This window comes from Anomaloglossus baeobatrachus, chromosome 2 (genome assembly GCF_048569485.1).
Source record: "Anomaloglossus baeobatrachus isolate aAnoBae1 chromosome 2, aAnoBae1.hap1, whole genome shotgun sequence".
NCBI lineage: Eukaryota > Metazoa > Chordata > Amphibia > Anura > Aromobatidae > Anomaloglossus > Anomaloglossus baeobatrachus.
This window is the reverse complement of record NC_134354.1, coordinates 690,585,311-690,612,350: the sequence shown is the minus strand read 5'-3', so window position 1 is coordinate 690,612,350 and position 27,040 is coordinate 690,585,311. Positions and strand designations below refer to the sequence as shown.

General features: G+C 54.5%; 1 protein-coding gene across 1 annotated transcript in view; it reads left to right on the top strand.

Annotated features, from left to right (window-relative positions):
• The first annotated feature begins 10,933 nt into the window (after positions 1 to 10,933).
• The window catches only part of ESPL1 (extra spindle pole bodies like 1, separase), a 196,879-nt gene continuing 180,772 nt past the window's right edge, over positions 10,934 to 27,040 (top strand). Inside the window, exon 1 of the mRNA XM_075337218.1 lies at positions 10,934 to 11,008. The gene's annotated coding sequence lies outside the window, so the exon portion shown is untranslated. The remainder of the gene's footprint in view (positions 11,009 to 27,040) is intronic.

Below are 27,040 nucleotides of genomic sequence, written 5' to 3'. Positions count from 1 at the left end.
GGTAACCAAGCAAAGCGCTTCACTAAGTTACCTGATGTTTACGTTGGTTACGTGTGCAGGGAGCACGGCTCATAACCAAAGTAAATCTCGGGTATCCAAGCAAGTTACCCGATGTTTACCCTGGTTACGAGCCTCTGCAGCTGTCAGAAGCCGGCTCCCAGTCTATCACGTTCAGTTCCACTGACTCCCGATCACATGACTCCAATGCCCACCCATAAACTTAAAGTGACAGCATCCTGCTGTGACGCCCTGGGCAAGCCAGGGGTCACAGGTCACAACACCACACACACCCCACATTCCCTGCAGGAACACCAAGGTCAGAACACAAATCCTTGTTGCCTTCCTCCAGGGGCTGATGTCCACACCAGGGGGTGGGCCAGGCGGTTGGCTCCGCCCACCGAGGAGTTCACAGCCCTGGAGGCGGGAAAACCAGGCAGATGAGTTTAGGGAGAGTGAGAGTAAACAGTAAAGTGGTAGAGGAGCAAGAGAGAAAGGAGTAAAGGTGGAAGAGAAAGTGACAGTAGAGAAAGCCTGAGGTTGATCTGGGTGTGTGCCCCGGACTGAGACAGCAAGGTTGGCGGACGGTGGTGACCGTCTGCAGGAGAGGCTACTTGGAGGTTGCCGAAAGGACCGTGGACGGGTGGTGGCCCGGCGGTACCGGAGCGGTATACGAAGAGAAGCCAGCACCATTGTCAGGGGCCTTTCGGATCCCGGCAAGGCTAGGAGTCGCCGTGAATTTGCCAAATCCGTCAGTGAAGGGGACCTCTGGGTCTCCCAACAACCAAGTCCCGATTGAAGGCAACAGTCCGACCGTTAAAGAGAGACACCGCCACCGCCAGGGCACCAGTTTCTCAGGGCCAGCGCCTGCGGGCAAGAGAGGGGCTCCTCCGGCTCTTATCCAAGCTGGGGAGCGGGTTACCGGTGGGAACCCATCGCTACCAAAGAACCGTACTTAGGTGCAGGGAAGTGACCGTCACCGCTAACTGCAGGGAACATCAGCACCGTAGCCGTCCGAGGGACCCGTCCAACCAGCCGTTTGTTTACCGTGAACTGTGTCATCATCCTTTGGCTGAGTGAGTACCTCCGTGCTGTGTGGCACAGCACTGCCCCTGCGTCCCTGCACCTCCACAGGCCCCATAACCCGCCTGTCCACCATCCTGACCTCCCCATCATCGGGCCCCGGGACTACCAAAACCCCTACCCACGGAGGGGCAAACCAACATCTGGCTGCTCCATATCACCACTCCCGGGATCCCCGTCCAGAGCAGCGGTGGTGTCCACACCATCACCACAACCGTGGGTGGCGTCACGGACAATAAACTATCCCAAAAACCAAACCCCTTTCACTCACAGGCGAGGAGCGCCGCTCGAGTCCCCGGGATCCGGCCCATCGCTCGAGCCACCGAGCAGCAGGCCGCAGCAGCAGCGGCAGCCGGACCCGGGCAGAGGGAGAGCGCAGCGTCCCCTCCTCCGCCCGCGACAACTTGGCGTCACGAACAGGATCTTACCGCTCTGCCGTCTGGTAGAGGTGTGCCTTGTGACCGCCGGAGGTGTCCGGCCGGAAAATTTCAGAAATCGCCATCTTTGGCGCGAAAAGTTCCCGCTCGAGCGTCTTCTCGAGTAGCAGAGGCACGAAGGCCAAAGCCCCGCCCCGATAGAGGAGGGGCCGGAAAGAGGCTAAGGGGGACGAGATGGCGACTGAGTGTATGTAGCTGCAGCTATAAAAGCAGGGACGCCAAGACTCTGCAGCCACCCTGTTCCTGGAAGAAGCCGCCAGCAGCATGTGGATGCCGTCCCGAAGCGCCGTAGCCCCCGTGCCGGGAACCGCGGCGTGGGTGGAGATTCGGACCGCGCAGCTCTACCAAAGGCTGCAGGTCAAGATGCAGCTCCTCATGGAGGAGTGGGAGACCGACATGGCGGATGTCATAGCGACCGTGCGGAGACGCGAGGAGGAAGCTGAGGAAGGGAGGGTGAGTGACCCACGCCCCGATGCCCTTGAAGGGCCGGTCATCGTGGCTGCGGGACCCGGTCTAAACCCTCTCGCCCTGTTACCTCCCTTGCCACCCGTCTCGGAAGCCGTGACCCCGCCACTAGGCCCGCTGCCACCGCAACCGGTAGCGATACCCAGCATGCCCGCCCCGGCGGGCCGACCTGTAGCCGGAGCCCGTAGCAAACCGGAGGTGCTGCCATGGAAGGTCCCGAAGTCAGAACCGGAGGCATCCCTTGAGAAGTCCCCCGAGCCGGAGCTGATAACCCGTTCCATGCCGAAGGCCCAACCGCGAAAAGCCCCTGTGCCCATCCCCCACACCTCGGCTGAGGTTGCGCCGGGTTGCCGCTGCAAGGCGGCGTCCAAGGCCAAGAAGCCGCAGGACCTGCCGCCCAGATCTCTAACAGTGGGCAGCGTCCAAAATGTCCCGCGGGGCCCGACCCGTGCGCCGGAGCTCGCAGCAGCGCCGTACTGGGACTGGGAGCCGGTACCGTTGGGCCTGGAGATTGAAGAGAGGGAAAGGAAGAAGGCAGAGTTGGTTGCCTGTGCAATCCAGGAAAAAGAGAACCTCCGTCAGGCAACTTTCCGTGTCCGGGGCCCGTTGTATGAAGGGCAGGTGAGGCGGTTTGATGTCCGCCGGGGCTATGGATTCATATATGAACCGGGCCTGGAGGCCAAAGTGTTTATAGCCCGGCGGGATGTTAATGCTCATTTGCCAGAGGAGCACCCTGGTCAGAACTTGATGCCGGGCGACTTGGTCCAGTGCACCCGGCACTGTGGGGAGAGGGGGTGGTTCGCGCTGGATGCCAAGTTAAGGGGCAGCCAGGAGTCCCGTGTGAGCGCCGAGCCCCCTCCCTCAGGTGATGCTGAGGACTCCGAGTGATGGCAGCGGGACACCGTTGCACCGTCCCCGTTGGGACCTGAAGTCTGTGTGTGTTTTGAAAGTTTTAAAGTTTTGAAAAAGATGAAAATGTGTGATCAACCGAAGTTCACCTGATTCACCGTGATTGGAACCGGCCGTTGCCGGCATTGTTGTCCCCATGGGGACCATCCACAAAAAGTTGCATAGAGAACTTTCTATGGACAAGCCCGTGAACTTGCAGGGCAACCACAAACGTTAAGTGGCTTGCAAATAAAAATGTTTCCGTTGCAGCACCGTTACCGCCTCCGGAGAGGCAGGTTGGAGGGAGGGCCCGCAGTAGAGCAGGCTGGGGCCCAGCCACCACAGGAACCGGTGGCTACCCTCTGGAGGGGAAGGACAGATCCCGCTCGGGTAACTGGTTCAGGACTGGGGTCAAGAGGTGCTGCCTGTTCTTAGAGACAGCATCAGGGCCAGGTTACTTGGGTGGGAGAGAGCGGCAGCAGCAACCGTTTAAAACCGTTAGTAACGTTTAAGTAAGAGTACCTCCCGATGTGGGAAGATGTTATTTTAATTGTATTATGTGTTACCGTTTTTATCTTTCAGAAAAAAAAAAGGAAAATAAAACCGGTGTTGGACGGGCAGCCCGAGGACGGTCTGCGTTTTGCTAAGGGGGAATGTGACGCCCTGGGCAAGCCAGGGGTCACAGGTCACAACACCACACACACCCCACATTCCCTGCAGGAACACCAAGGTCAGAACACAAATCCTTGTTGCCTTCCTCCAGGGGCTGATGTCCACACCAGGGGGTGGGCCAGGCTGTTGGCTCCGCCCACCGAGGAGTTCACAGCCCTGGAGGCGGGAAAACCAGGCAGATGAGTTTAGGGAGAGTGAGAGTAAACAGTAAAGTGGTAGAGGAGCAAGAGAGAAAGGAGTAAAGGTGGAAGAGAAAGTGACAGTAGAGAAAGCCTGAGGTTGGTCCGGGTGTGTGCCCCGGACTGAGACAGGAAGGTTGGCGGACGGCGGTGACCGTCTGCAGGAGAGGCTATTTGGAGGTTGCCGAAAGGACCGTGGACGGGTGGTGGCCCGGCGGTACCGGAGCGGTATACGAAGAGAAGCCAGCACCATTGGCAGGGGCCTTTCGGATCCCGGCAAGGCTAGGAGTCGCCGTGAATTTGCCAAATCCGTCAGTGAAGGGGACCTCTGGGTCTCCCAACAACCAAGTCCCGATTGAAGGCAACAGTCCGACCGTTAAAGAGAGACACCGCCACCGCCAGGGCACCAGTTTCTCAGGGCCAGCGCCTGCGGGCAAGAGAGGGGCTCCTCCGGCTCTTATCCAAGCTGGGGAGCGGGTTACCGGTGGGAACCCATCGCTACCAAAGAACCGTACTTAGGTGCAGGGAAGTGACCGTCACCGCTAACTGCAGGGAACATCAGCACCGTAGCCGTCCGAGGGACCCGTCCAACCAGCCGTTTGTTTACCGTGAACTGTGTCATCATCCTTTGGCTGAGTGAGTACCTCCGTGCCGTGCGGCACAGCGCTGCCCCTGCGTCCCTGCACCCCCACAGGCCCCATAACCCGCCTGTCCACCATCCTGACTCCCCATTATCGGGCCCCGGGACTACCAAAACCCCTACCCACGGAGGGGCAAACCAACATCTGGCTGCTCCATATCACCACTCCCGGGATCCCCGTCCAGAGCAGCGGTGGTGTCCACACCATCACCACAACCGTGGGTGGCGTCACGGACAATAAACTATCCCAAAAACCAAACCCCTTTCACTCACGGGCGAGGAGCGCCACTCGAGTCCCCAGGATCCGGCCCATCGCTCGAGCCACCGAGCAGCAGGCCGCAGCAGCAGCGGCAGCCGGACCCGAGCAGAGGGAGAGCGCAGCGTCCCCTCCTCCGCCCGCGACACTGCAAAATAACACAAGAGTTTGCATGCGTTTTTTTGCTGTAAAAGCAGGATCCGCTTTTACAGCAAAAAAACGTTCATGACGCATGTTAAAAAACGTAGTGTGAAAGCAGCCTAATACTTTTTTCATACTGCATGACGCGTCTACATCATTCACACTCGCCGGAATTGAGGTCCTGTGCAGGTGCACTTTGAACTGCCCTGAACAGGGCAGATGAAAGCATTGTAGTGCGCATGATCGGGACCTCAATGCCGAAGAGTGTGGATGACGTAGGACGTGTCCTGCACCCAGGCTTCAGAAGACGGAAGATAAAGATGGCCGGAAGAGGAGGCGCCACACCCGGAGAACAGAGACGCCCATCTGACCCATCTGCACTGCACTGACCGTTTAGGTAAGTATTATAAAGTGATTTTTATGTTCTACACAGCGGCCTGGGCTCTTATTTACAGCATGTTAGAATGATGTATATAAGAGCCCACTGGTGGTGGACGCAGCTTATAGGCTCCAAATCTGGTGACAGGTTCCCTTTTAAGTATGGATTAACAAAAAATTAAAATAGCCGCAGATTTGTTGATTATGTTGCTAAGTCGTGTTTGGACAGGTCCTAATCACACAGTACAGGTGCACGGAGCCAGGGACGCCATCAGGGCATTACTACTGAGACTGGTGTAGGGGGCCCGGTGAAGAGGGGGGGCCCGGCTTAGCCAAGGACAATTACATAGCTTTATTAAGCCCCGGGCCAGCCTGGCCCCCACCCCTCTTCACCGCCCCCAACCAGTCACAGCCGCAGCAGAGGACTCCGGCAGTGTGGCTTTTGCAACTGTACACGTGGCTAATTTGCATCGCATGCAAATTGGCCACGTGTGCTGGATATACCAGGTATGCAGCTGCATACTCATTATCTGGGGGGGGTGCTGGCGGTGCATCTGCTCCGGGTGCAACTGTGAGGGGGGCGCTGTCGGGCTGCCTGATGCGGCAGTGTAACAGTCTGCCCGGGGGCTGCGTTTGCGGCCCCGTAGTGGGAGCCGGTTAGTCTCTGTCACGCTGGGGCCCTTGCTCGCCGGTCAGTAATGAGGGCAATCTGACCTGTTGTCCGGAGCTCCAGGCTCCGGGGGGCCCTGGTCAGATCACCCTCATCACACACTGCGTGCTGGGCAGGGAGCAATCCTGCAGCTCCGCACAGTCAGTGCAGGCAGCGGAACGCAGGAATCTCTCCTCTGTTCCCTGCCTGGCACTTTCTCTGTGACACACGTGGCGCGCCCTGATGACGTCAGTACTGCGCGCGCGTGTGTCATTTCAAAAGTTCCCACCCGGCCGGCAGGAAAAGAAGCGGCACAGCCGGGGCCTTCACGGAGAGAAGCAGCGGCGGGTGCCCCTAGGAGAAAAGCATCGACGCAGCCAGGGCCTGTACAAGAGGAGAAGCAGCTCGGCGGGGGGCCCGTACGGAGGTGCCTGAGGAGGGAGAGGTGAGTGGTGAGAAATAACCTGATGAGGGGAAGGTGGGGGGGGTTACTGGTGACTAATACTGGGGGTGTAGCAGTAGCATTGACTACCGGGAGCCGGTTGCCCCGAGCTGCTGCCTCCCAGGTCCATGTTAAAACAGTTTTTTTTTGTTTTGTTTTAAACTCCCATTTTCTTTTGCCATCTAGCAAATCCGGCGGGTTTTTTTTCAGGGGGAAGGGATTTATTACATGAGCGCTGCCGAGGCAGGGAAGCTCTAAAATGCTCCCGTGCAGGACCTGCGATGACGTCATGTCCATGTCACCCCCATGTGGGAGGAGCCAGAAGATACTCATTACCTGTCGTCATATGGCCTCATCTGCTACAGCTACTCAAGAGTAGCTGTAGCAGATGAGGGCACATGACGACAGGTAATGAGTGAAGAGGAGGACATGGGGGTGCTGAGTGTGACAATAGAGGGGCAGAGTGTGATGGACAGAGTGTGAGGGGCTCAGTATGACAAGAGAGGGGCAGAGTGTGAGGGGCTCAGTATGACAAGGGAGGGGCAGAGTGTGACGAGAGGTGATGAGTGTGAGGGGCAGAGTGTGATGGAGGGGGGCAGTGTAGAGAGTGCATTACGGAAAGAGGCGGTGTAGAGCGTGTATTATGGAGCAGGGAGGTATAGAGCGTGTATTATGGAAAGAGGCTGTGTAGGTGGTGTGTTATGGTGTTATGTAGAGGGACGGTGTAGAAGGTGCATTATGGAGAGGGGTGATGTAGAGCATGTATTATGGAGCACGGAGGTGTAGAGCGTGTCTTATGATGTAGCAGGTAGGTGTAGAGCGTGTCTTATGATGTAGCAGGTAGGTATAGAGCGTGTAATATGGAAAGAGGCGGTGTAGGTGGTGTGTTATGGAGAGGGGCAATGTAGGAGGTGCATTATGGAGAAGGGTAGGTGGTGTAGAGGGTGTATTAGTACTTTTCTGAGGGAAATACTTCATTTTCTGGAACAACTTCAAGGGTGCTAAGACTTTTGGCCATGACTCTGTGTGTGTGTGTGTAATATATATATATATATATGTGGCACCCTGGACAAGCCAGGTCGTCACAGAACTACACCAACACACCCCACACCCCGGTTAGGCACACCGAAGTCAAACACAAATCCTTGTTGCCTTCCTCCAGGGGCTGATGTCCACACCAGGGGGTGGGCCAGGCGGTTGGTTCCGCCCACAGAAGAGTTCACAGTCCTGGAGGCGGGGAAAAGGAAGTCAGATCAGTTTTTGAGAGGAGTTGAGGAGTTGAGGAAGTGAAGTGGTAGAGGAGACTGACCGCGTCCGGGTGTGTGGCCCGGACGGAACAGCAAGGTTGACAGACGGTGGTGACCGTCTGCAGGAGAGGCTGATTGGAGTGAACCGTACGGACCGGGGACGGGCGGTGGCCCGCCTGTACCGGATCGGGGAGTGAAGAGAAGCCAGCACCATTCGGCAGGGCCTACGGACCCCGACCAGGCTAGGAGTCGCCGTAAAACTGGTCAAATCCGTTAGCGAAGGGAACCTCCGGGGTTTCCCAGCAGTCAAGACCCGATTGAAGGCAAAAGCTCAAACCGTAAAGGGAAACACAGTCACCGCCAAGGCTACAGTTCCCAGGGCCAGAGCCTGCGGCCAAAAGGGGCTCCCTCAGCATCCATCCAAGCTGGGGAGCGGGTTACCGGTGGGAAGCCATTGGAACCGTAACACAACACATGTGCAGGGAAAGGCAGTCACCATCAACCTACCGGGAGGAGAACAACCGCAGCCGCCTGTGGGACCCGTCCATCCAGCCGTTTGTTTGACCAGAGACTCCATGTGAATTACTGGCTGAGTGAGTACCACCGTGCTGTGCGGCACAGCGCTACCCCCGCGACCCTGCACCTCACCAGGCCCCGTAACCCGCCTGCCATCCCTAACCCTCACCGGGCCCCGGGACAACCAACCCCCCTACCCACGGAGGGGAGAACCAACATCCAAGCTGCTCCCTGTCATCGCTCCCGGGATCCCCATCCAGAGCAGCGGTGGTGTCACAACCTCACCACAACCGTGGGTGGCATCACGGACAATATCCCTAAACCACAGATCAAACCACCCCCTTTTCACTCACGGGGTTTCCCAGCAGTCAAGACCCGATTGAAGGCAAAAGCTCAAACCATAAAGGGAAACACAGTCACCGCCAAGGCTACAGTTCCCAGGGCCAGAGCCTGCGGCCAAAAGGGGCTCCCTCAGCATCCATCCAAGCTGGGGAGCGGGTTACCAGTGGGAAGCCATTGGAACCGTAACACAACACAGGTGCAGGGAAAGGCAGTCACCATCAACCTACCGGGAGGAGAACAACCGCAGCCGCCTGTGGGACCCGTCCATCCAGCCGTTTGTTTGACCAGAGACTCCATGTGAATTACTGGCTGAGTGAGTACCACCGTGCTGTGCGGCACAGCGCTACCCCCGCGACCCTGCACCTCACCAGGCCCCGTAACCCGCCTGCCATCCCTAACCCTCACCGGGCCCCGGGACAACCAACCCCCCTACCCACGGAGGGGAGAACCAACATCCAAGCTGCTCCCTGTCATCGCTCCCGGGATCCCCATCCAAAGCAGCGGTGGTGTCACAACCTCACCACAACCGTGGGTGGCGTCACGGACAATATCCCTAAACCACAGATCAAACCACCCCCTTTTCACTCACGGGCGAGGAATGCCGCTCGAGTCCCCGGGATCCGGACCACCGCTCGAGCCACCACCGAGCAGCAGCAGCAGCCGGACCCGAGCAGTGGGTGAGCGCAGCGTCCCCTCCTCCGCCCGCGACATATATATATAGTAGCTGTACTACCCGGTTTCGCCCGAGTTAATAACCTCTGTTAACAAAGTAGAAAGTATTTACAAAAATGTATTCTGCACACACAAAACAAATAGATAGAAATGTAATTATTAAAAGGCAAAAACTAAGCTGATAGAAGCATTTCACAACATATATTTCAACACCACAGATATTCCGCACAGATTCAACTAAATTGGCAAAGTAATGTGCTCCGTCTGTCTCTTTCCAGGTCTGTCTCTTTCCAGGTCTGTCTCTTTCCCAGTCTGTCTCTGTCTGTCTCTTTGCAGGTCTGCTTCTTTCCTCATCTGCCTCTTTCCTCGTCTGCCTCTTTCCTCATCTGCCTCTTTCCCCGTCTGCCTCTTTCCCTGTCTGCCTCATTCCCCGTCTGTCTCTTTCCCCGTCTGTCTCTTTCCCCGTCTGTCTCTTTCCCCGTCTCTTTCCCTGTCTGTCTCTTTCCCCATCTGTTTCTTTCCCCGTCTGTCTCTTTCTCCGTCTCTTTCCCCGTCTGCCTGTCTGTCTCTTTCTTTATCTGTCTCTATCTCTGTTTTGTTTCCCCATCTGTCTCTTTCCAGGTCTGTCTCTTTCCCAGGTCTGTCTCTTTCCCCGTCTGTCTCTTTCCCCGTCTGTCTCTTTCCCCGTCTCTTTCCCTGTCTGTCTCTTTCCCCATCTGTTTCTTTCCCCGTCTGTCTCTTTCTCCGTCTCTTTCCCCGTCTGCCTGTCTGTCTCTTTCTTTATCTGTCTCTATCTCTGTTTTGTTTCCCCATCTGTCTCTTTCCAGGTCTGTCTCTTTCCCAGGTCTGTCTCTTTCCCTGTCTGTCTCCCCGTCTCTTTGTCTGTGTCTTTTCCTGTCTCTTTCCCTGTCTGCCTGTCTTTGTCTGTCTCTATTTCTCTGTCTCTTTCCCTGTCTGTCTCTATCAAGTCTATCAAGGTCTGTGTCTTTCCCCATCTATCTTTGTCTGTCTCTCTGGCTGTCTCCTCCTTCCCTGTCTGCCTGTCTGTCTGTCTCTTTCCCCATCGGTCTCTTTCCAGATCTGTCTCTTTCACAGTTTGTCTCTGTCTGTCTCTATCTCTCTGTCTCTTTGCCTGTCTGTCTTTCTTTCTGTCTCTCTCTATCCGTCTCCCCACCAACATCTTATTACTTCACATATAAGCTTCTTATACTATGAATGTCTTTTGTACCTATAGCAACCACTCACAGCTCCTACTAATAACCTGTAGTTCCAGGCTCCGTTTACTTTAATGAAGGGATGTTTTTTGGAGAGTAACTGTAAAGCGTGGGGTTAAATTTTCCTGTCAAAACATAGTCTACGACGTTCCCTGGGTCACGAGGTGTCTGTGCAAAATGTTGTGATTGTAGATGCAACGGTGCGGATACACTTTTGGTTTCACGTTTTCCCCATTATGTAGATAGGGGCAAAATTGATTGGTAAATTGGAACGCTCTCGGGGTCCAGCCATGTGAGTGTGCAAAATTTTGACACACACATACAGAATATATACACACATTCATAATCACATACACACAAATAAACACATACATATATGTACCATATACTGTATATACACACACACTGGGGAAGGTTTGCGGGGTGGAGGCGGAGCTGGGGTGGATCTCAAGGGGGCCCCATAATTTTGCCAGTATGGGGCCCTGAAATTCCTAGTGGCGGCCCTGCACGGAGCAGTCACTGAGGCCGCGTCCTGCAGCAGCACAGGTTACATCCCTCCTCCAGCCAAACTAGCAGGTCTGCAGTGCTCACACCGAATGAGTGCTCCGAAACTACAACTCCCGGCGTGCCCCGGGACTGGTCGCACATGATGACACGTTATGAATGGAGCACGCTGGTTGGCTGAAGTCCTAGATTTGAACATAGTGCAGGCGGGCTGCGGGGACGGAAGTGAATACGGAGCAGTGAGCTGCGGACAGTACGGAAAGCGGAGGCTGCCGACCGGAGAACGGTATGGGCTGTACTCGAGAGGCGGGGTGTAGCTGCCGGTGCTGTGCCCATGACGCCCGGAGATGTATGAGTCATGGCTGCCGTTATTGGGCTGACGTTAGGGTTACAGATGCTTAAGGGATTAGCCGATTGAATCGGTCAGAGTCGGCACGTATAGCGTCAGCTCAGCCCCAGTCTGCTATGACTCCTATTTCAGGCTACCCCCATGGCCGGCTGTGCAGATCAGATGGAGGGTTCCCTGCCCGGCCTCTATAGCGCCATATTCACACATCCCAATATTATAGGCACCAGTCTGCAAAATAATACGGAGCCTTTTAATTTTTGCGGAGTGTCGGATGCCACTTTCTGGTCCGTGACAGGCCATATTCACACGTGCAGTAATCGCCCGGATCAGATCTGGAGAAATCCTTGGGTCAGACACCACTTTTCTTTTTTGTCTGTTTTGGAAATACTGATTTCAGCTGGATCCGTGCGTTTTGGGTTTTTTTTTTTACATTGGAGTTTATGGAGAAAGGATCCATTTTTCTTGCATTTGTAAAAGATCCGTTGTTTTCTTATTGGATCAGTAAAAGGCTGCTTTCACACATCCGTTTTTTGCTGAGCGGCACAATACGGCGCTTTGCAGAAAAACACAACCGTTTTTTGCCGCCGGTTGCGTTTTTTCCGCATTGACTTGCATAAGCGCTGTATTGTGCCGCATGACTTTGCGTTGCGTCCGTTTTTTGCCAGATGCGGCATATTTAGCCCATGCAGCGGCCGGATAAAACGATGCCTGGCATGGTTTTTTTTTTTTTTTTTTTTTTTTTTTTTTTGTGCGGCAAAAAACCGCATCGCACTGGATCAAGCCTCATCCGTCAAAACGGAAGGGCTGCATGAAAAAACTTTTGCAACGGATATGTTTTTTTCGCCGCATCCGTTGCATAGGTGTTTGAGCTGGATTGAGCCGCACTGCAAAAACCGGATGTGTGAAAGCAGCCTTACAAATGGAAGATAAATAGCGATCAGTTACCGGATCTGTTCTCCATAGACTCCAATGGGGAAAAAAAAAAGTTCTGTAAAAATCAATTTATTTAAAAAAGGACAAAAAAAGTTGTCTACACAAATGATGGCTCCAGATCCGATGTATCGGGTGATTACTGGATGTGCACACTGAGCGGACGGTGACTACTGGATGTGCACACTGAGCGGACGGTGACTACTGGATGTGCACACTGAGCGGACGGTGACTACTGGATGTGCGCACTGAGCGGACGGTGACTACTGGATGTGCGCACTGAGCGGACGGTGACTACTGGATGTGCGCACTGAGCGGACGGTGACTACTGGATGTGCGCACTGAGCGGACGGTGACTACTGGATGTGCGCACTGAGCGGACGGTGACTACTGGATGTGCGCACTGAGCGGACGGTGACTACTGGATGTGCGCACTGAGCGGACGGTGACTACTGGATGTGCGCACTGAGCGGACGGTGACTACTGGATGTGCGCACTGAGCGGACGGTGACTACTGGATGTGCGCACTGAGCGGACGGTGACTACTGGATGTGCGCACTGAGCGGACGGTGACTACTGGATGTGCGCACTGAGCGGACGGTGACTACTGGATGTGCGCACTGAGCGGACGGTGACTACTGGATGTGCGCACTGAGCGGACGGTGACTACTGGATGTGCGCACTGAGCGGACGGTGACTACTGGATGTGCGCACTGAGCGGACGGTGACTACTGGATGTGCGCACTGAGCGGACGGTGACTACTGGATGTGCGCACTGAGCGGACGCTGCAGATATCACTGTACACTCCGACCATAGGTTTTCTTACTTTCAGAGAATGTCACAGTGTAGCTGGTTCCCAGGTCCGGGACTCGATTACACTGTGGACGTTCGGTTCTGTGCACACATCATCATCTTAAAAAAGCCGCACCATGTGCATTTACCCATAGGGGTTTTTTGTCACCTTCTGTAGCTCCTGGGCTGCGTTCCATGAAGGTGCACCTTGTGCTGACTCCCCTTCCAGACCCCAAAAATAAACTTTATAAAACATGACCGCCACGTATGCTAATTAGGCTAGGTTCACATTTCCGTTTTGCATCAGTCACATGCGTTGCTTGATGCATGTGACTGATGCGTTGTACAACGAATAACAAGAATTGGGCTACTTTCACACTTGCGTTGACCGGCATCCATCACAATGCATTGTGTAACGCATGTGACCGATGCCTTGCAAAAAGTGTGATAATAAAGGCCACGGATTCCAGTGAAATAACGCGTTGTGTTAAGTTTTCTTTAGCCGAGAGAGAGCCCTCATCTTCACCGTACCCACCCCGGGACTACAGCCCTCATCTTCACCGCACACATCCCGACACTACAGCCCTCATCTTCACCGCACACATGCCGACACTACAGCCCTCATCTTCACCGCACACATGCCGACACTACAGCCCTCATCTTCACCGCACACATGCCGACACTACAGCCCTCATCTTCACCGCACACGTCCCGACACTACCGCCCACATCTTCACCGCACACGTCCCGACACTACCGCCCACATCTTCACCGCACACGTCCCGACACTACCGCCCACATCTTCACCGCACACGTCCCGACACTACAGCCCTCCTCATCACCGAACATGTCCCGACACTACAGCCCTCATCATCACCGCACACGTCCCGACACTACCGCCCACATCATCACCGCACATGTCCCGGCACTACAGCCCTCATCTTCACCGCACAGATCTCGGCACTACCACCCACATCATCACCGCACATATCCCGACACTACCGCCCACATTATCACCGCACATATCCCGACGCTACCGCCCTCATCTTCACTGCACACACCCTGGCACTACCGCACACACCCTGGCACTACCGCACACGCAGGCACTACCGCACCCATCATCACCGCACACACACAGGCATTACCTCAGTGACGTTCCCGCTGACAGCGCGACTCCCTTCAGTTTCTGCGTGGAGCTCACAGGAGTGCCGGTGTTCTACGGCCGCTGCTGTCAGCTTTATGTAGCAGAGCTGGATGCGTCGCGGGACCTCGTGCGGATTACGCTGGAACTGGAGGGGTATTTGGGGATTTTAATAAAGTGGTGAAAGAGGGTGTGTTTTTTTTTTTTGTTTTTTTTTTTTTTTTTTTTTATTTTATTCCAAATAAAGGATTTTGTCGGGTGTATGTGTTTTATTTACTGTACAACGCAGCGTTTTGGACGTAGCTGAAACACGCTGCATCCAAAACGCCGGCAGCCTAAATGGTGTACATTTAGAATGGGCGGCACGGTGGCTCAGTGGTTAGCACTGCAGTCTTGCAGCGCTAGGGTCCTGGGTTCAAATCCCACCAAGGACAACATCTGCAAGGAGTTTGTATGTTCTCCCCGTGTTTGTGTGGGTTTCCTCCGGGTTCTCCGGTTTCCTCCCACACTCCAAAGACATACTGATAGGGACTCTAGATTGGCAACACTGTCCCCATTGGGGCTCACAATGTATGTAAAGTGCTGTGGAATTAATAGCGCTATATAAATGAATAAAATTAATAATATTATTTACTTTCACTTACAGGTTAATCATGGAATGTGTCGAGAATTTTGTTCTTGATGTGCCTTTCTGTGTCTTTCAGTTTTCTCTCAATCGACCATAGATTTTCGTGCCCGTGACTGAGCGTGCTCATGCCCTTGGTTTCAATGTTGAGAATTTTGTTCTTGGCCTGCCATGATTAACCTAGGACTAGTGGCAGCTATGGGCAGCTGCCATTAACTCCTCACAACCTCGATCGCCACCGCACCAGGGCAATTCGGGATGAGCCAGGTAGTCCCGGGAATTCCGGGCGGCTGCTGGCTGAATCCTCCTCTCCCCACCCCCCCCCCCAATAATCCTGAGAATACCAGCCTTCAGCCGTGTGGCTTTACCTTTTACTGGTATCAAAATTGGGGGGACCGCACGCCGTTTTTTTTTTTTAATTATTTATTGTACTGCACGATATAGACCCGCCCACCGGCGGCTGTGATTGGTTGCAGTCAGACCCGCCCCAACGCTGAGTGACAGCTGTCTCACGGCAACCAATCATAGGTGGCGGGGGAAGCAGTGAATACTAGATGGAATAATGAGTGGCCGGCTTTTTCAAAAGAGGAAAAGCCGCCGGAGCTTTGTGACAACTGTGCAGGACGTTGCGCCCGTGATTGGTAAGTATGAGAGTGGGGGGGAAAGGTGGGAGAGAGATCAGGAGTGATTTTAAATGATTTCGATCGTTCTACTGGAAATGCTGAGCATGCGCAGTAGAACGTGACGAAATCTGTCAGCGGATTCCGCCGCTTAGCACATAGCGGCGGAATCCGCCACCATGGACAATCATTAGACCCCGTGGCGGATTCCAACAGAATCCGTCAAGGTGCGCTATTTTAACGACACAAAAAACGCTACATGTAGCGTTCCCTCCGCCCGACCCAGCGTCAAAATAACGACGCTGCGTCGTGCAGCGGATGCAACGCAAGACCATCCGTTGCTATCCATAGCTAATAGAAGTCTGAGGAATAAAACTTTCTTCATCGTTCCTTATGGGAGACCCAGACCACGGGTGTATAGCTTCTGCCTCCCGGAGGACACACAAAGTACTACACTAAAAAGTGTAGCTCCTCCCTCCGAGCATATACACCCCCTGGATAACCAAATATAGCCAGTTCAATGCTTTGTGTTCAGGAGGTCACACACACATGCATTCTCTTTTGATTTTTCATTTTTGATTTTAAAGAATTGGAAGAAAAGCGGGTCCAAGCCTGGACTCCCGGCATGTCCCTTCTCACCCCACTGTGTCGGCGGTGCTGTTAAGGTTGATTTACAAGGCTGGAGCCTTACATGCCGCGCTCCTTCACCATCCCTCGGGCTCTGGCTTGAAGTGGGAGCCATCACGGTTCTCACTGCTTTGCAGGAGACCGGTCTCCATCCGCAGCCCTTTCAGGACCCTGCCGGACGGAGCGCTCATCCCTCAGGGACCTGGCCCTGCGTCTCATAAGCTAAGTATTGAGACGTTATTGAGGGGTCCCTTGTACATTTATTGTGGGGAGAGTGTGTTATTTAACTTTGCTGTAATTTCCGGCCGGTTGTCTGTTTTTTTTTTTTTTCCTGAGAACCGCGCCGAGGGTGCCTGCTTGTCGGCCGCATGGAAAAATTTAGGCCCCGGCTTCGGCTGCGGCCTACTTTCGTTTTCACTGCCCCTGCATGTCAGTCATGCAGGGGGACAGTGCGGCGCCGCCCACCGGCCGTTCAGCACAGGGGAGGACACTCCTCTCTGAGGAGATGTTTCCCTCCCCTGTATTTCTCCTTGGCCCTCCGGTTCCCGCTCTTGGACTAAACCCCGCCCCCCCCTCCTCACTCCGGCGCCATTTTATCAGCGTTCACACACTGATCGGCGCTGGCTGCTGCAGCTCTGCAATCTGTCTGGGGGTCCAAGCTGTGGAATCCGGAGGGCACACAAAACGGTCTGGTAAGCCACAACCTCTGGTTGTGGACTTTCTTATACACTCTCTGAGGGTCATTCTGAAGGAGTGTGTTCTTTACTGCAGAGCCTCCACCTCAGCAGCATGTCTCTCACTAGGAGCAAGGCTGCAAGGCTTTACTCTATATGCACTGCATGTAAGCTCATACTGCCTGAACCGAGCACATATCCACATTGTGATGCCTGCTCTAACATAGTGGTGCCTCAGCCTGGAGTCTCCCCAGGGGTCCCTCCGGCTGCTCCAGCCCCGGTGGCTGAACCCCCGGCTTGGGTAGCATCGTTTTCTAATGCTATCTCCCAGTCCTTTGCCGACTCCATGGGACAGCTGTCCCGGACTCTGCTGACCATGCATCAGCCCCCTTCTCAGGGCGCCTCTGCTGCTCCGACTCACTCTGCAGAGCTCACAGAGGATTTTTCATCTGTTCCCAGACCCCGTCCTCCTAAACGGAGACGCAGGGACTCTTCTCCTTCCTCGTCCCACGGCTCTGATTCACGAGCTGAATCGCAGGGCGAGGAGGATGCCTTTACTGTGGGCTCAGACGCTACCTCTATGTACCCCATTGATCTAACGAAGGTGGTGCAGATGTTAGTGATTTGATTGCGTCCATTAATTCTGTACTGGACCTCAATCCACCAGTGTCAGAGGAACAAGCCTCTCTGGTAGAAAAACACCAGTTTACCTCACCTAAGAGAGCAAGGAGTATGTTTTTTAACCACTCCAGTTTTCAGGCCACTGTGACCAAACCCAGGGCCTGTCCTGACAAACGCTTTCCAAAGCGTAGTTCTGATGACCGTTTTCCCTTTCCACCAGAGGTGGTCAAGGAGTGGGCTCGTTCACCAAAGGTAGATCCTCCGGTGTCTAGAATCTCAGCCCGGACAGTTGTATCTGTGGCGGATGGCACCTCACTTAAGGATTCCACTGACCGCCAGGTTGACCTTCTGGCCAAATCTGTTTATGAAGCGGCAGGGGCCTCGTTCTCCCCGTCTTTTGCAGCAGTGTGGGCTCTTAAGGCCGTCTCTGCTTCTCCGGCAGAGATGCATTCCCTCACCAGGGACTCTATGCCCGAAATGGTTGCCTTAACTTCCCAGGCTTCGACTTTTTCATCCTATGCCATGTCTGCCATTCTGGAGGCTTCTCACCGCACGGCGGTGGCTTCCGCTAATTCCCTCGCGATCCGCAGGATCTTGTGGCTGCGAGAGTGGAAAGCAGACGCTTCTTCCAAGAAGTACCTTGCTGGGCTCCCTTTTGCTGGGTCCCGGCTGTTCGGTGAACAACTGGATGAAATTATTAAGGAGGCTACTGGCGGGAAGAGTACTTCCTTGCCACAAACTAAAACCAGGAAACCTGTCCAGGGCAGGAACCAGTCGAGGTTTCGTTCCTTTCGTTCCTCTAACTGGTCATCCTCTAAGCCCTCAGCCTCGTCCACTAACTCAGCCAAGGATCGAAAACCCAGCTGGCGCACGAAGCCGCGTCCTCAGAAGAATGGAGGAGCCGCTGCCACTAAGGCAGCCTCCTCTTGACTATCTGGCCGCGCCAGCAACGTCCTTGGTCGGTGGCAGGCTCTCCCACTTTGGCGACGTGTGGTTTCAACACGTCTCCGATCAGTGGGTGCGGGATATCATCTCCCACGGCTACAGGATAGAATTCTCTTCCAGCCCGCCAAACAGATTTTTCTTTATCGTTCCTTATGGGAGACCCAAACCATGGGTGTATGCTACTGCCCCCGGAGGACACACAAAGTTACTACACTGAAAAACGTGTAGCTCCTCCCTCCTAGCATATACACCCCCTGCCAGCCAGATCTAGCCAGTTTTTTGCTTTGTGTCAGGAGGAATCACACACACACATGCATTCTCTTTGATTTTTCATTTTTTTCTAAAGATTTGGAAGAAAAGCGGGTCCACTGGACTCCCGGCATGTCCCTTCACACTCCCCTGGCGGCAGTGCTGTTAAGGTTGATTCAGGGCAGGAGCCCTTCATGCCGCGCTCCTTCACCATCCCATGCTGGGGCTCTGGCTTGAAGTGGGAGCCAACACGGTTCTCTCTGCCTTGCAGGAGACCGGCCTCCATCCGCAGCCCTTGTGCAGGACCCTGCTGGAAGGAGCACTGGACCCCCACCCCACCAGGGACTGGACCCTGCGTCTCAAAGCTAAGTATAGAGACGTTATTCAGAGGGTCCTTTTCTGCAATGTGGGGCACTTTTAATGTGGGGGACAGTGATGCTTGATAATGCTGCTTTTACTGTGTTTCCGGCCGGTTCCACGGTTTTTTACTGGGAACCGCGCCGATGTTGCCTGATTCTCGGCCGCATGTATAACTCTAGGCCCCGGCTTCAGCCGCGGCCTAGTTTCGTTTTCGTTCCCCTGCATGTCAGCATGCAGGGGGACGCTGCAGAGCCGCCCATGGCCGCTCTGCACAGGGGAGGACACTCATATCTGATGAGATGATTCCCTCCCCTGTACATCTCCTGCGCCCTCCGATTCCCGCTTCTGGGTTAACCCCCGCCCCCCCCCCCCTCATGGCGCCATTTTCTCAGCGTCTCAGTAGTCTGGTCGGCGCTGGCTGCTCTGCAGTGCAGAGGGAGTGGATATATGGCTGGGGGTCCAGGCTTGGAATCTGGAGGGCACACATAATAGCGGCCTGATAAGTCACAACCTCTGGTTGTGCACTTTTATTCACTCTCAGTGCATTCTGAAGGAGTTAATTCTTTATCATAGAATCTCCTCCTCAGCAGCATGTCTCACTCTAGCAGCAAGGCTGTACACTACATGTTCTGCATGTAACCTTATATGCCTGAACCGACACACTGTAACGGTTCTTATGCGGTGGATAGTGGCAAGATGCCTCAGCCGGGATTCTTCCCAGGCTGAACCTCTGTCTTGGGTATTCTAGACAGAGCCCCCACCTCTGCAGCATGTCACAGAGCGAGACTGCAGGCTGTTTTTTATGATCCACTGCAGGTAGTCTCGTACGGCTATCCCGAGCTCATAACACATGGGAGCTCATTAATGGTCCCTCCAGCTGCTGTTCGGTGGCTGACCCCCGTAGGAATCCTATTCCAGGGGTCGGCTGTCCCGGCATCTGCTGAGCATGCAGCCCCCTTCTTAGGGCGTTTTCTGCTTCGCTCAGCAAAGCTCACAAGGGACTCTCCTGGACTCAGACCCCGTCCTCCTGACAGGGAGACGCAGGGTCCCCTGTCCTCCCCGTCCCGCAGCTCCGATACGAGCTGACTCGCTGGACGAGGAGGATGTCTCTACCACGGGCTCGGACGATCCGTCCATTGGTGACGCAGATGTGAATGATTGGATTACGTCCATTATTCTTGTACTGGACCTCCATCCGCCTGATCAGGGAAGTGTTCCCCGCTGGCAGAAATGCATCAGTATGCTTTTAACATGACGAGGAGTGTGTTCTTTCACCACTCCAGTTTTCAGCCCGCTGCGTCCAAGCCCACAGCCTATCCTGCAGACCCCACAGCGGAGTTCTGCTGCCTGTCTCCCCCTCCCATCTGAGGTGGTCAAGGAGTGTACTCATCCGCCAAGGGTAGCCACTCCGGTGTCTAGACTTTTCAGCCGGGTAGTTGTATCAGTGGCGGACGGCACCTCTATATGGATCCTACGGTACATTAATTTTGTACTGGACCTCAATCCGCCGGTGTTACCTTATCTAGGTGTACACAACGTGTGTTCCTTAACCTCTCCAGTTTTCAGGCCCCTGTGACCAGCCCAGGGTCCGCTCTGATCGCTTCCCATGAAGCGTGATTCTGAGGACTGGATTTCCCCTGTCCACCAACGGTGGTCAAGTAGTGGGCTCATTCACCTCAGGTGGCTCAGTCCGGGCCGTTATGTCAGTGCCTGATGGCTCCTCACTTACGGTTCTGCGGTCCGCCTGGTTGTCCTTTGGGCCCAGTCGGGATGGGGACGGCAGGAGCTTTGTTCCCCTCAGCTTACAGCAGTGCGGTTTTTTTGTACCTTCTCTGCTTCTCTGGAGGAGATGCATCCTCTCACAGGGACTCTATGCCAAAACGGTTGCCTGAACTTACAGACTTCAGTTCTTTCATCCTATACCGGGTCTGCCATGCTGGACGCCGCACGGCGGTGATCTGGGCTACCTTCCTCGCTATCCGCAGGCTTCTGTGGCTTCGGATTTGGAAGGCAGATGCCTCTATGGAGGTTTCCTGCTGGGCTCCCACTTGGTGGGACCAGTTTCCTCGGAACCAACTGAGTGAAATTAAGGAAGCTATGGCGGGAAGTGTTCTTCCTTGCCACAAACCTAAACCAGGGAACCTGTCCAGGACAGGAATCAGTCGAGGTTTCGGTGGTTTCCGTTCCTCCATCTGATCGTCCTCTAGCTCAGCCTAGGTCCATACAACCAAATAGCTCGAAGCTGCGTCTTCAGAAGGCCGCAGGAGATGCTGTCACTGAGTCAGCTTCCTCCGAGCTATTTAGCCACGCCAACAACCTCCTTGGTCGGTGGCAGGCTCTCTTCACTGGCGACGTAGGGTTCTCACACGTCTCCGTTCAGTGGGGGCGAGACTTTATCTCCCTTGGCTACAGGATGGACTTCTGTCCACCCGCCAAACCGTTTTTCTCTGTTATCTCCTCCCTGCTCCAAGGCCGCCGCCTTCTCACAGGCCGTGGCATTTCTAGCAGGCCAATGGAGTAATTGTACCGGTTCCCGTCTGGGAACGGTTCTGAGATTTTTCCCCGAAGAGGGTGGTGCCTTTCGACCTGGATCTTTAGCTTTTCAAGCATAGCCAGGTGTGGCGTTTTCACATCGATTCTTGCTTTTGTTCCGTGTGTTTTTTTCAGTTTCACACCAGCGTTGACTGCGTTTTGACAATCGGAGTGGTCCAATCGTGGCTCTTCCCTTGGGGTTAGCCAAGGCCCCTCGAGTATCCTCAGTGGGGCAGCTGTGATCAGGGTCCTGCCCCCCTAGGGTTTGGCAGTGATCTTTGGCCCTGGACGGCCTTCTTGTTGGGTTTTCATCCAGTGCTGACTCTTAGCAGAGTGCTTCGTTCACTCTCGCCACTCTGACCTATCGGGTGGCTTGTCTTTCTGCCCAAGTCCACTCTGACCTCGAACCAGAGGTTCTCAGGGCGTCAATGGAAGCGGTTCCTTGCCCAGCTTTTCCTGCGTCCTCTGAGACTGGATGTTTTCCGCTGTACAAGCGAACTCACTCCTCCCACGGGGTGGTGGCTTCGCCACCGACCAGGGGCTCGTTTCAGTGGTGGCTTCGGCCACTCTGTCTCAGGGGCGCTCCTTTTCTGGCCCGTTCCGGGTGATCCTCACCAGGATGCTAGCTTATCCGCCTTGGGAGCAGTATATCTCCACCGTGGAGCGCAGGGCGCTTGGACTCTGTCCGAATCAGCCCTCTGGATCAATGTGCTGGAATTCAGGGCTGTATTTCTTGCCCTCTAAGCCTTCACCATCTGTGGGCGGCTAGGCACATTCGAGTCCAGTCGGACAACGTGACAGCGTTTTCCTACACCAGCTTCCAGGCGGGACGCTCAGCCGCCTGGCAGACTGACCCAAGCAGGCTTCGTACTCTGACCTGCTCCTTCTGTCCGTTGGGTTGCCTTCGCATCTTCCGGACCGTTCAGACCTTTTCTCAAGAGGTCCGTTTTTCCCCGTCAGAATTCTGGATTCTCAGAATGACGGCGTAGCTCTTGAGTCCTGGATCTTAGCGACTTCTGATATCCTTCCTGAAGTCATCTCCACTATGACTCGAGCTCCAAAGTGTCCTTTGACCTTTTTTGGCCTTGCCGACCCTCCTGTCCCTTCCACAGTCCGGTCTACAGCTAGGACTATCCCTCTTAAGGGACAGGTCTCGGCTCTGTCAGTATGTGCCAGCGGCGAATCGTCCGGCTGGCTCCGGTGCGCTCCTTTAAGGGCGCATCTCACATCATTCCGCCTTCCGGCGGCCTATGGAGACCTCGGACCTTAATCCGGTCCTCCCGGTTCCCGGAAACCCCCCTTGCGCCATCTTCGGGAGGTTTCTTTGTTGTGTCTTTCACAGAAAGTACTCTTTCTAGTGGCTATGATTTCCCGCCAGAGAGTTCTGGCTGCACTCCCTCGGAGTCACCCCCTTTTTTTGGTCTTTGCATCAAGACAAGGTGGTCTTCATCCGACTCCGGACTTTTTCCCTAAGGCGGTTACTGCTTCCACCTTATTCGGGGCAATTTTCCTGCCTTCCTTTTGTCCGGCTCCTGTTCATCGCTTAAGGAAGCGTTGCATATCCTAGATCTGGTGCGGGCGCTCCGGATCTATGTGTCTCGCACCGCCGTTATTAGGCGGTGCACCTCTCTGGTGCTGACTGTTCGTCAGCGTAGCGGTCTCTCGGCATCTAAGCCGACCCTGATCGTTGGCTGGGGCAGCCATTTCTGAGACCTACAAGTGTACTCAAGTGCCTTCCCCATCGGGAATCAGAGCACATTTAGTCAGACCTGTTGGCGCCTTTTTTTCTTGGGCTTTCAGGCACCAGGTTACGGCCCAGTAGGTCTGTCACTCTGCAGCTCGAATTAGTCTGCATACTTTTTCGAAGCACTTTCCAAGGCATGCTCATGCTTGGCAGACGTGGGCTCGGCAGACGCTTTTTTCCGGCGTCTATCGCCCATTTGTGAAGTTAGGTTTGCCTGCTTCTCAGTTGTCTGGTTATTCCCACCCATGGACTGCTTTTGAACGTCCCATGGTTTGGGTCTCCCATAAGGAACGATAAAGAAAAAGAGAATTTTGTTTACTTACCGTAAATTCTTTTTCTTATAGTTCCGTCATGGGAGACCCAGCACCCTCCCTATTGCCTATTGGCAAGTTTCTTGTTCCGTGTGTCTTCACCGGCTGTTATTGTTGTAGACTGAGGTTCCGGTTCTTCCGGATTTTACTCTGTCTCTTCTTGTGGGTGGATGTCCTCCTTCAGCTTTTGCACCAAACTGGCTAGATCTGGCTGGCAGGGGGTGTATATGCTAGGAGGGAGGAGCTACACGTTTTTCAGTGTAGTAACTTTGTGTGTCCTCCGGGGGCAGTAGCATACACCCATGGTTTGGGTCTCCCATGACGGAACTATAAGAAAAAGAATTTACGGTAAGTAAACAAAATTCTCTTTTTTCTGTCCACTCCCCCCTGCTCCAAGGCCGCCGCCTTCTCTCAGGCCGTGGCATCCTTGCAGGCCAACGGAGTAATTGTACCGGTTCCCGCCCGGGAACGGTTCAGAGGTTTCTACTCAAATCTCTTCCTAGTCCCCAAGAAGGACGGTTCCTTCCGGCCCATCCTGGATCTCAAGCTTCTCAACAAGCATGTTCAGGTGCGGCACTTTCGCATGGAATCTCTGCGATCAGTCATTGCCTCAATGACCCAAGGAGATTTTCTTGCATCCATCGACATCAGAGATGCCTATTTGCATGTGCCAATTGCAGTTTCTCACCAGCGTTGGCTACGTTTTGCAATTAGAGAGGAACATTTCCAATTCGTGGCTCTCCCCTTCGGGTTACCACGGACCCTCGAGTATTCACCAAGGTCATGGCAGCAGTGGTTGCGGTTCTGCACCTCCAGGGGTTGGCAGTGATTCCTTACCTGGACGACCTTCTAGTCAAGGCTTCATCCAGTGCAGACTGTCAGCGGAGTGTCTTGCTCACTCTCGCCACGCTTGTTCAATTCGGGTGGCTTGTCAATCTGCCCAAGTCCACTCTGATCCCGACCCAGAAACTTACGTACCTAGGGATGCAATTCGAGACTCTGCCGGCACTTGTGAAGCTGCCCTTAGTCAAACAGCAGTCCCTCCATCTGGCGGTGCGCTCTCTGTTGAGGCCCCGGCGTCATTCCATCAGGCACCTCATGCAGGTGCTGGGTCAGATGGTGGCATCAATGGAAGCGGTTCCCTTTGCCCAGTTCCATCTGCGTCCCCTGCAGCTGGACATTCTCCGCTGTTGGGACAAGCGAACCTCTTCCTTGCACAGGCTAGTGGCTCTGTCACCACAGACCAGGAGCTCTCTTCAGTGGTGGCTTCGGCCCCTCTCTCTATCCCAGGGACGCTCCTTTCTGATCCCTTCCTGGGTGATTCTCACCACGGATGCCAGTCTATCCGGCTGGGGAGCAGTGTTTCTCCACCACCAAGCACAGGGCACTTGGACTCCGTCCGAATCAGCCCTCTCGATCAATGTGCTGGAAATCAGAGCGGTGCTCCTAGCTCTCGTAGCCTTTCACCACCTGTTGTTGGGCAAGCACATTCGAGTCCAGTCAGACAACGCGACAGCAGTTGCCTACATCAATCACCTGGGCGGGACTCGCAGCCGCCTAGCAATGTTGGAGGTTCAATGTATCCTTCAGTGGACGGAGGACTCCAAGTCCACCACATCCGCAGTCCACATCCCAGGCGTAGAAAACTGGGAGGCAGATTATCTCAGCCGTCAAACCGTGGACAGCGGCGAGTGGGCCCTGCATCCGGCAGTGTTCCGGTCAATCTGCCGCAAGTGGGGCACTCCGGAAGTGGATCTCATGGCATCCCGGCACAACAACAAGGTCCCGGTTTACGTGGCTCGCTCCCACGATCCTCAGGCCTTGGCAGCGGACGCGCTGGTTCAGGATTGGTCCCAATTCCGTCTGGCCTACGTGTTTCCCCCTCTAGCTCTCTTGCCCAGAGTCCTGCGCAAGATCAGAATGGAGGGCCGTCGGGTCATAATCATTGCTCCAGACTGGCCCAGGCGAGCTTGGTACCCAGACCTGCTCCGTCTGTCCGTAGAGGTGCCGTGGCATCTTCCGGATCGCCCAGACCTTCTCTCACAAGGTCCGTTTTTCCGCCAGAATTCTGCGGCTCTCAGATTGACGGCGTGGCTCTTGAGTCCTGGATCTTGACGGCTTCAGGCATCCCTTCCGAGGTCATCTCCACTATGACTCCGGCTCGGAAGTCTTCCTCGGCCAGGATTTACCACAGGACTTGGAGAATTTTCCTGTCCTGGTGTCGTTCTTCCGGCCATGCTCCTTGGCCTTTTTCCTTGTCGACCATCCTGTCTTTTCTACAGTCCGGTCTGCAGCTAGGACTATCCCTCAATTCCCTCAAGGGACAGGTCTCGGCTCTGTGTTGTTCCAGCGGCGTATCGCCCGACTGGCCCAGGTGCGCACCTTCATGCAGGGCGCATCTCACATCATTCCTCCTTATCGGCGGCCTTTGGATCCCTGGGACCTTAATCTGGTCCTCACGGCCTTACAGAAACCCCCCTTTGAGCCTCTTAGGGAGGTTTCTTTGTTTCGACTTTCACAGAAAGTGGTCTTTCTAGTGGCCATAACTTCTCTCAGGAGAGTCTCTGATTTGGCTGCGCTCTCTTCGGAGTCACCTTTTTTGGTTTTTCACCAAGACAAGGTGGTTCTCCGTCCGACTCCGGACTTTCTTCCTAAGGTGGTGTCTCCTTTCCACCTTAACCAGGACATTTCATTGCCTTCCCTTTGTCCGGCTCCTGTGCATCGCTTTGAGAAAGCGTTGCATACTCTGGATCTGGTGCGGGCGCTCCGGATCTATGTGTCACGCACCGCTGCTCTTAGGCAGTGCACCTCTCTCTTTGTGCTGACCACTGGTCAGCGCAAGGGTCTCTCGGCTTCTAAACCGACCCTAGCTCGTTGGATTAGGTCGGCCATATCCGATGCCTACCAATGTACTCAGGTGCCTCCCCCGCCGGGGATCAAGGCACACTCGACCAGAGCTGTCGGTGCCTCTTGGGCTTTCAGGCACCAGGCTACGGCTCAGCAGGTCTGTCAGGCTGCCACTTGGTCTAGTCTGCACACCTTTTCGAAGCACTACCAAGTGCATGCTCATGCTTCGGCAGATGCGAGCTTGGGCAGACGCATCCTTCAGGCGGCTGTCGCCCATTTGTGAAGTTAGGTTTTGCCTACTTCTCAGTTTTCTGTTTATTTCCCACCCATGGACTGCTTTGAGACGTCCCATGGTCTGGGTCTCCCATAAGGAACGATGAAGAAAAAGAGAATTTTGTTTACTTACCGTAAATTATTTTTCTTATAGTTCCGACATGGGAGACCAGCACCCTCCCTGTTGCCTGTTTGCAGTTCTTGTTCCGTGTGTTTTCACCGGCTGTTGTTGTAGACAGAGGTTCCGGTTATTCCGGGTTGTACTCTATCTCTACTTGTGGGTGGATGTCCTCCTTCCGTTTTTGCACTAAACTGGCTATATTTGGTTATCCACGGGGTGTATATGCTCGGAGGGAGGAGCTACACTTTTTAGTGTAGTACTTTGTGTGTCCTCCGGAGGCAGAAGCTATACACCCGTGGTCTGGGTCTCCCATGTCGGAACTATAAGAAAAAGAATTTACGGTAAGTAAACAAAATTCTTTGTTTCCTGCAACGGTTACCGTAATTCCTCAAGGCTGCGGATACCAACGGAAGCCGTTCAACGAAAGTGTGAAAGTAGCCTTAGAATTCATTGTTGGACTCCGTTGTAAAAGAGAGCGATCAGCTGATCGTTCAGAATAGCTAGCCGGCTTTTGAGAGCGAACAGATGATCTCCCGGCGGCCGGCTAATGAGAGCGA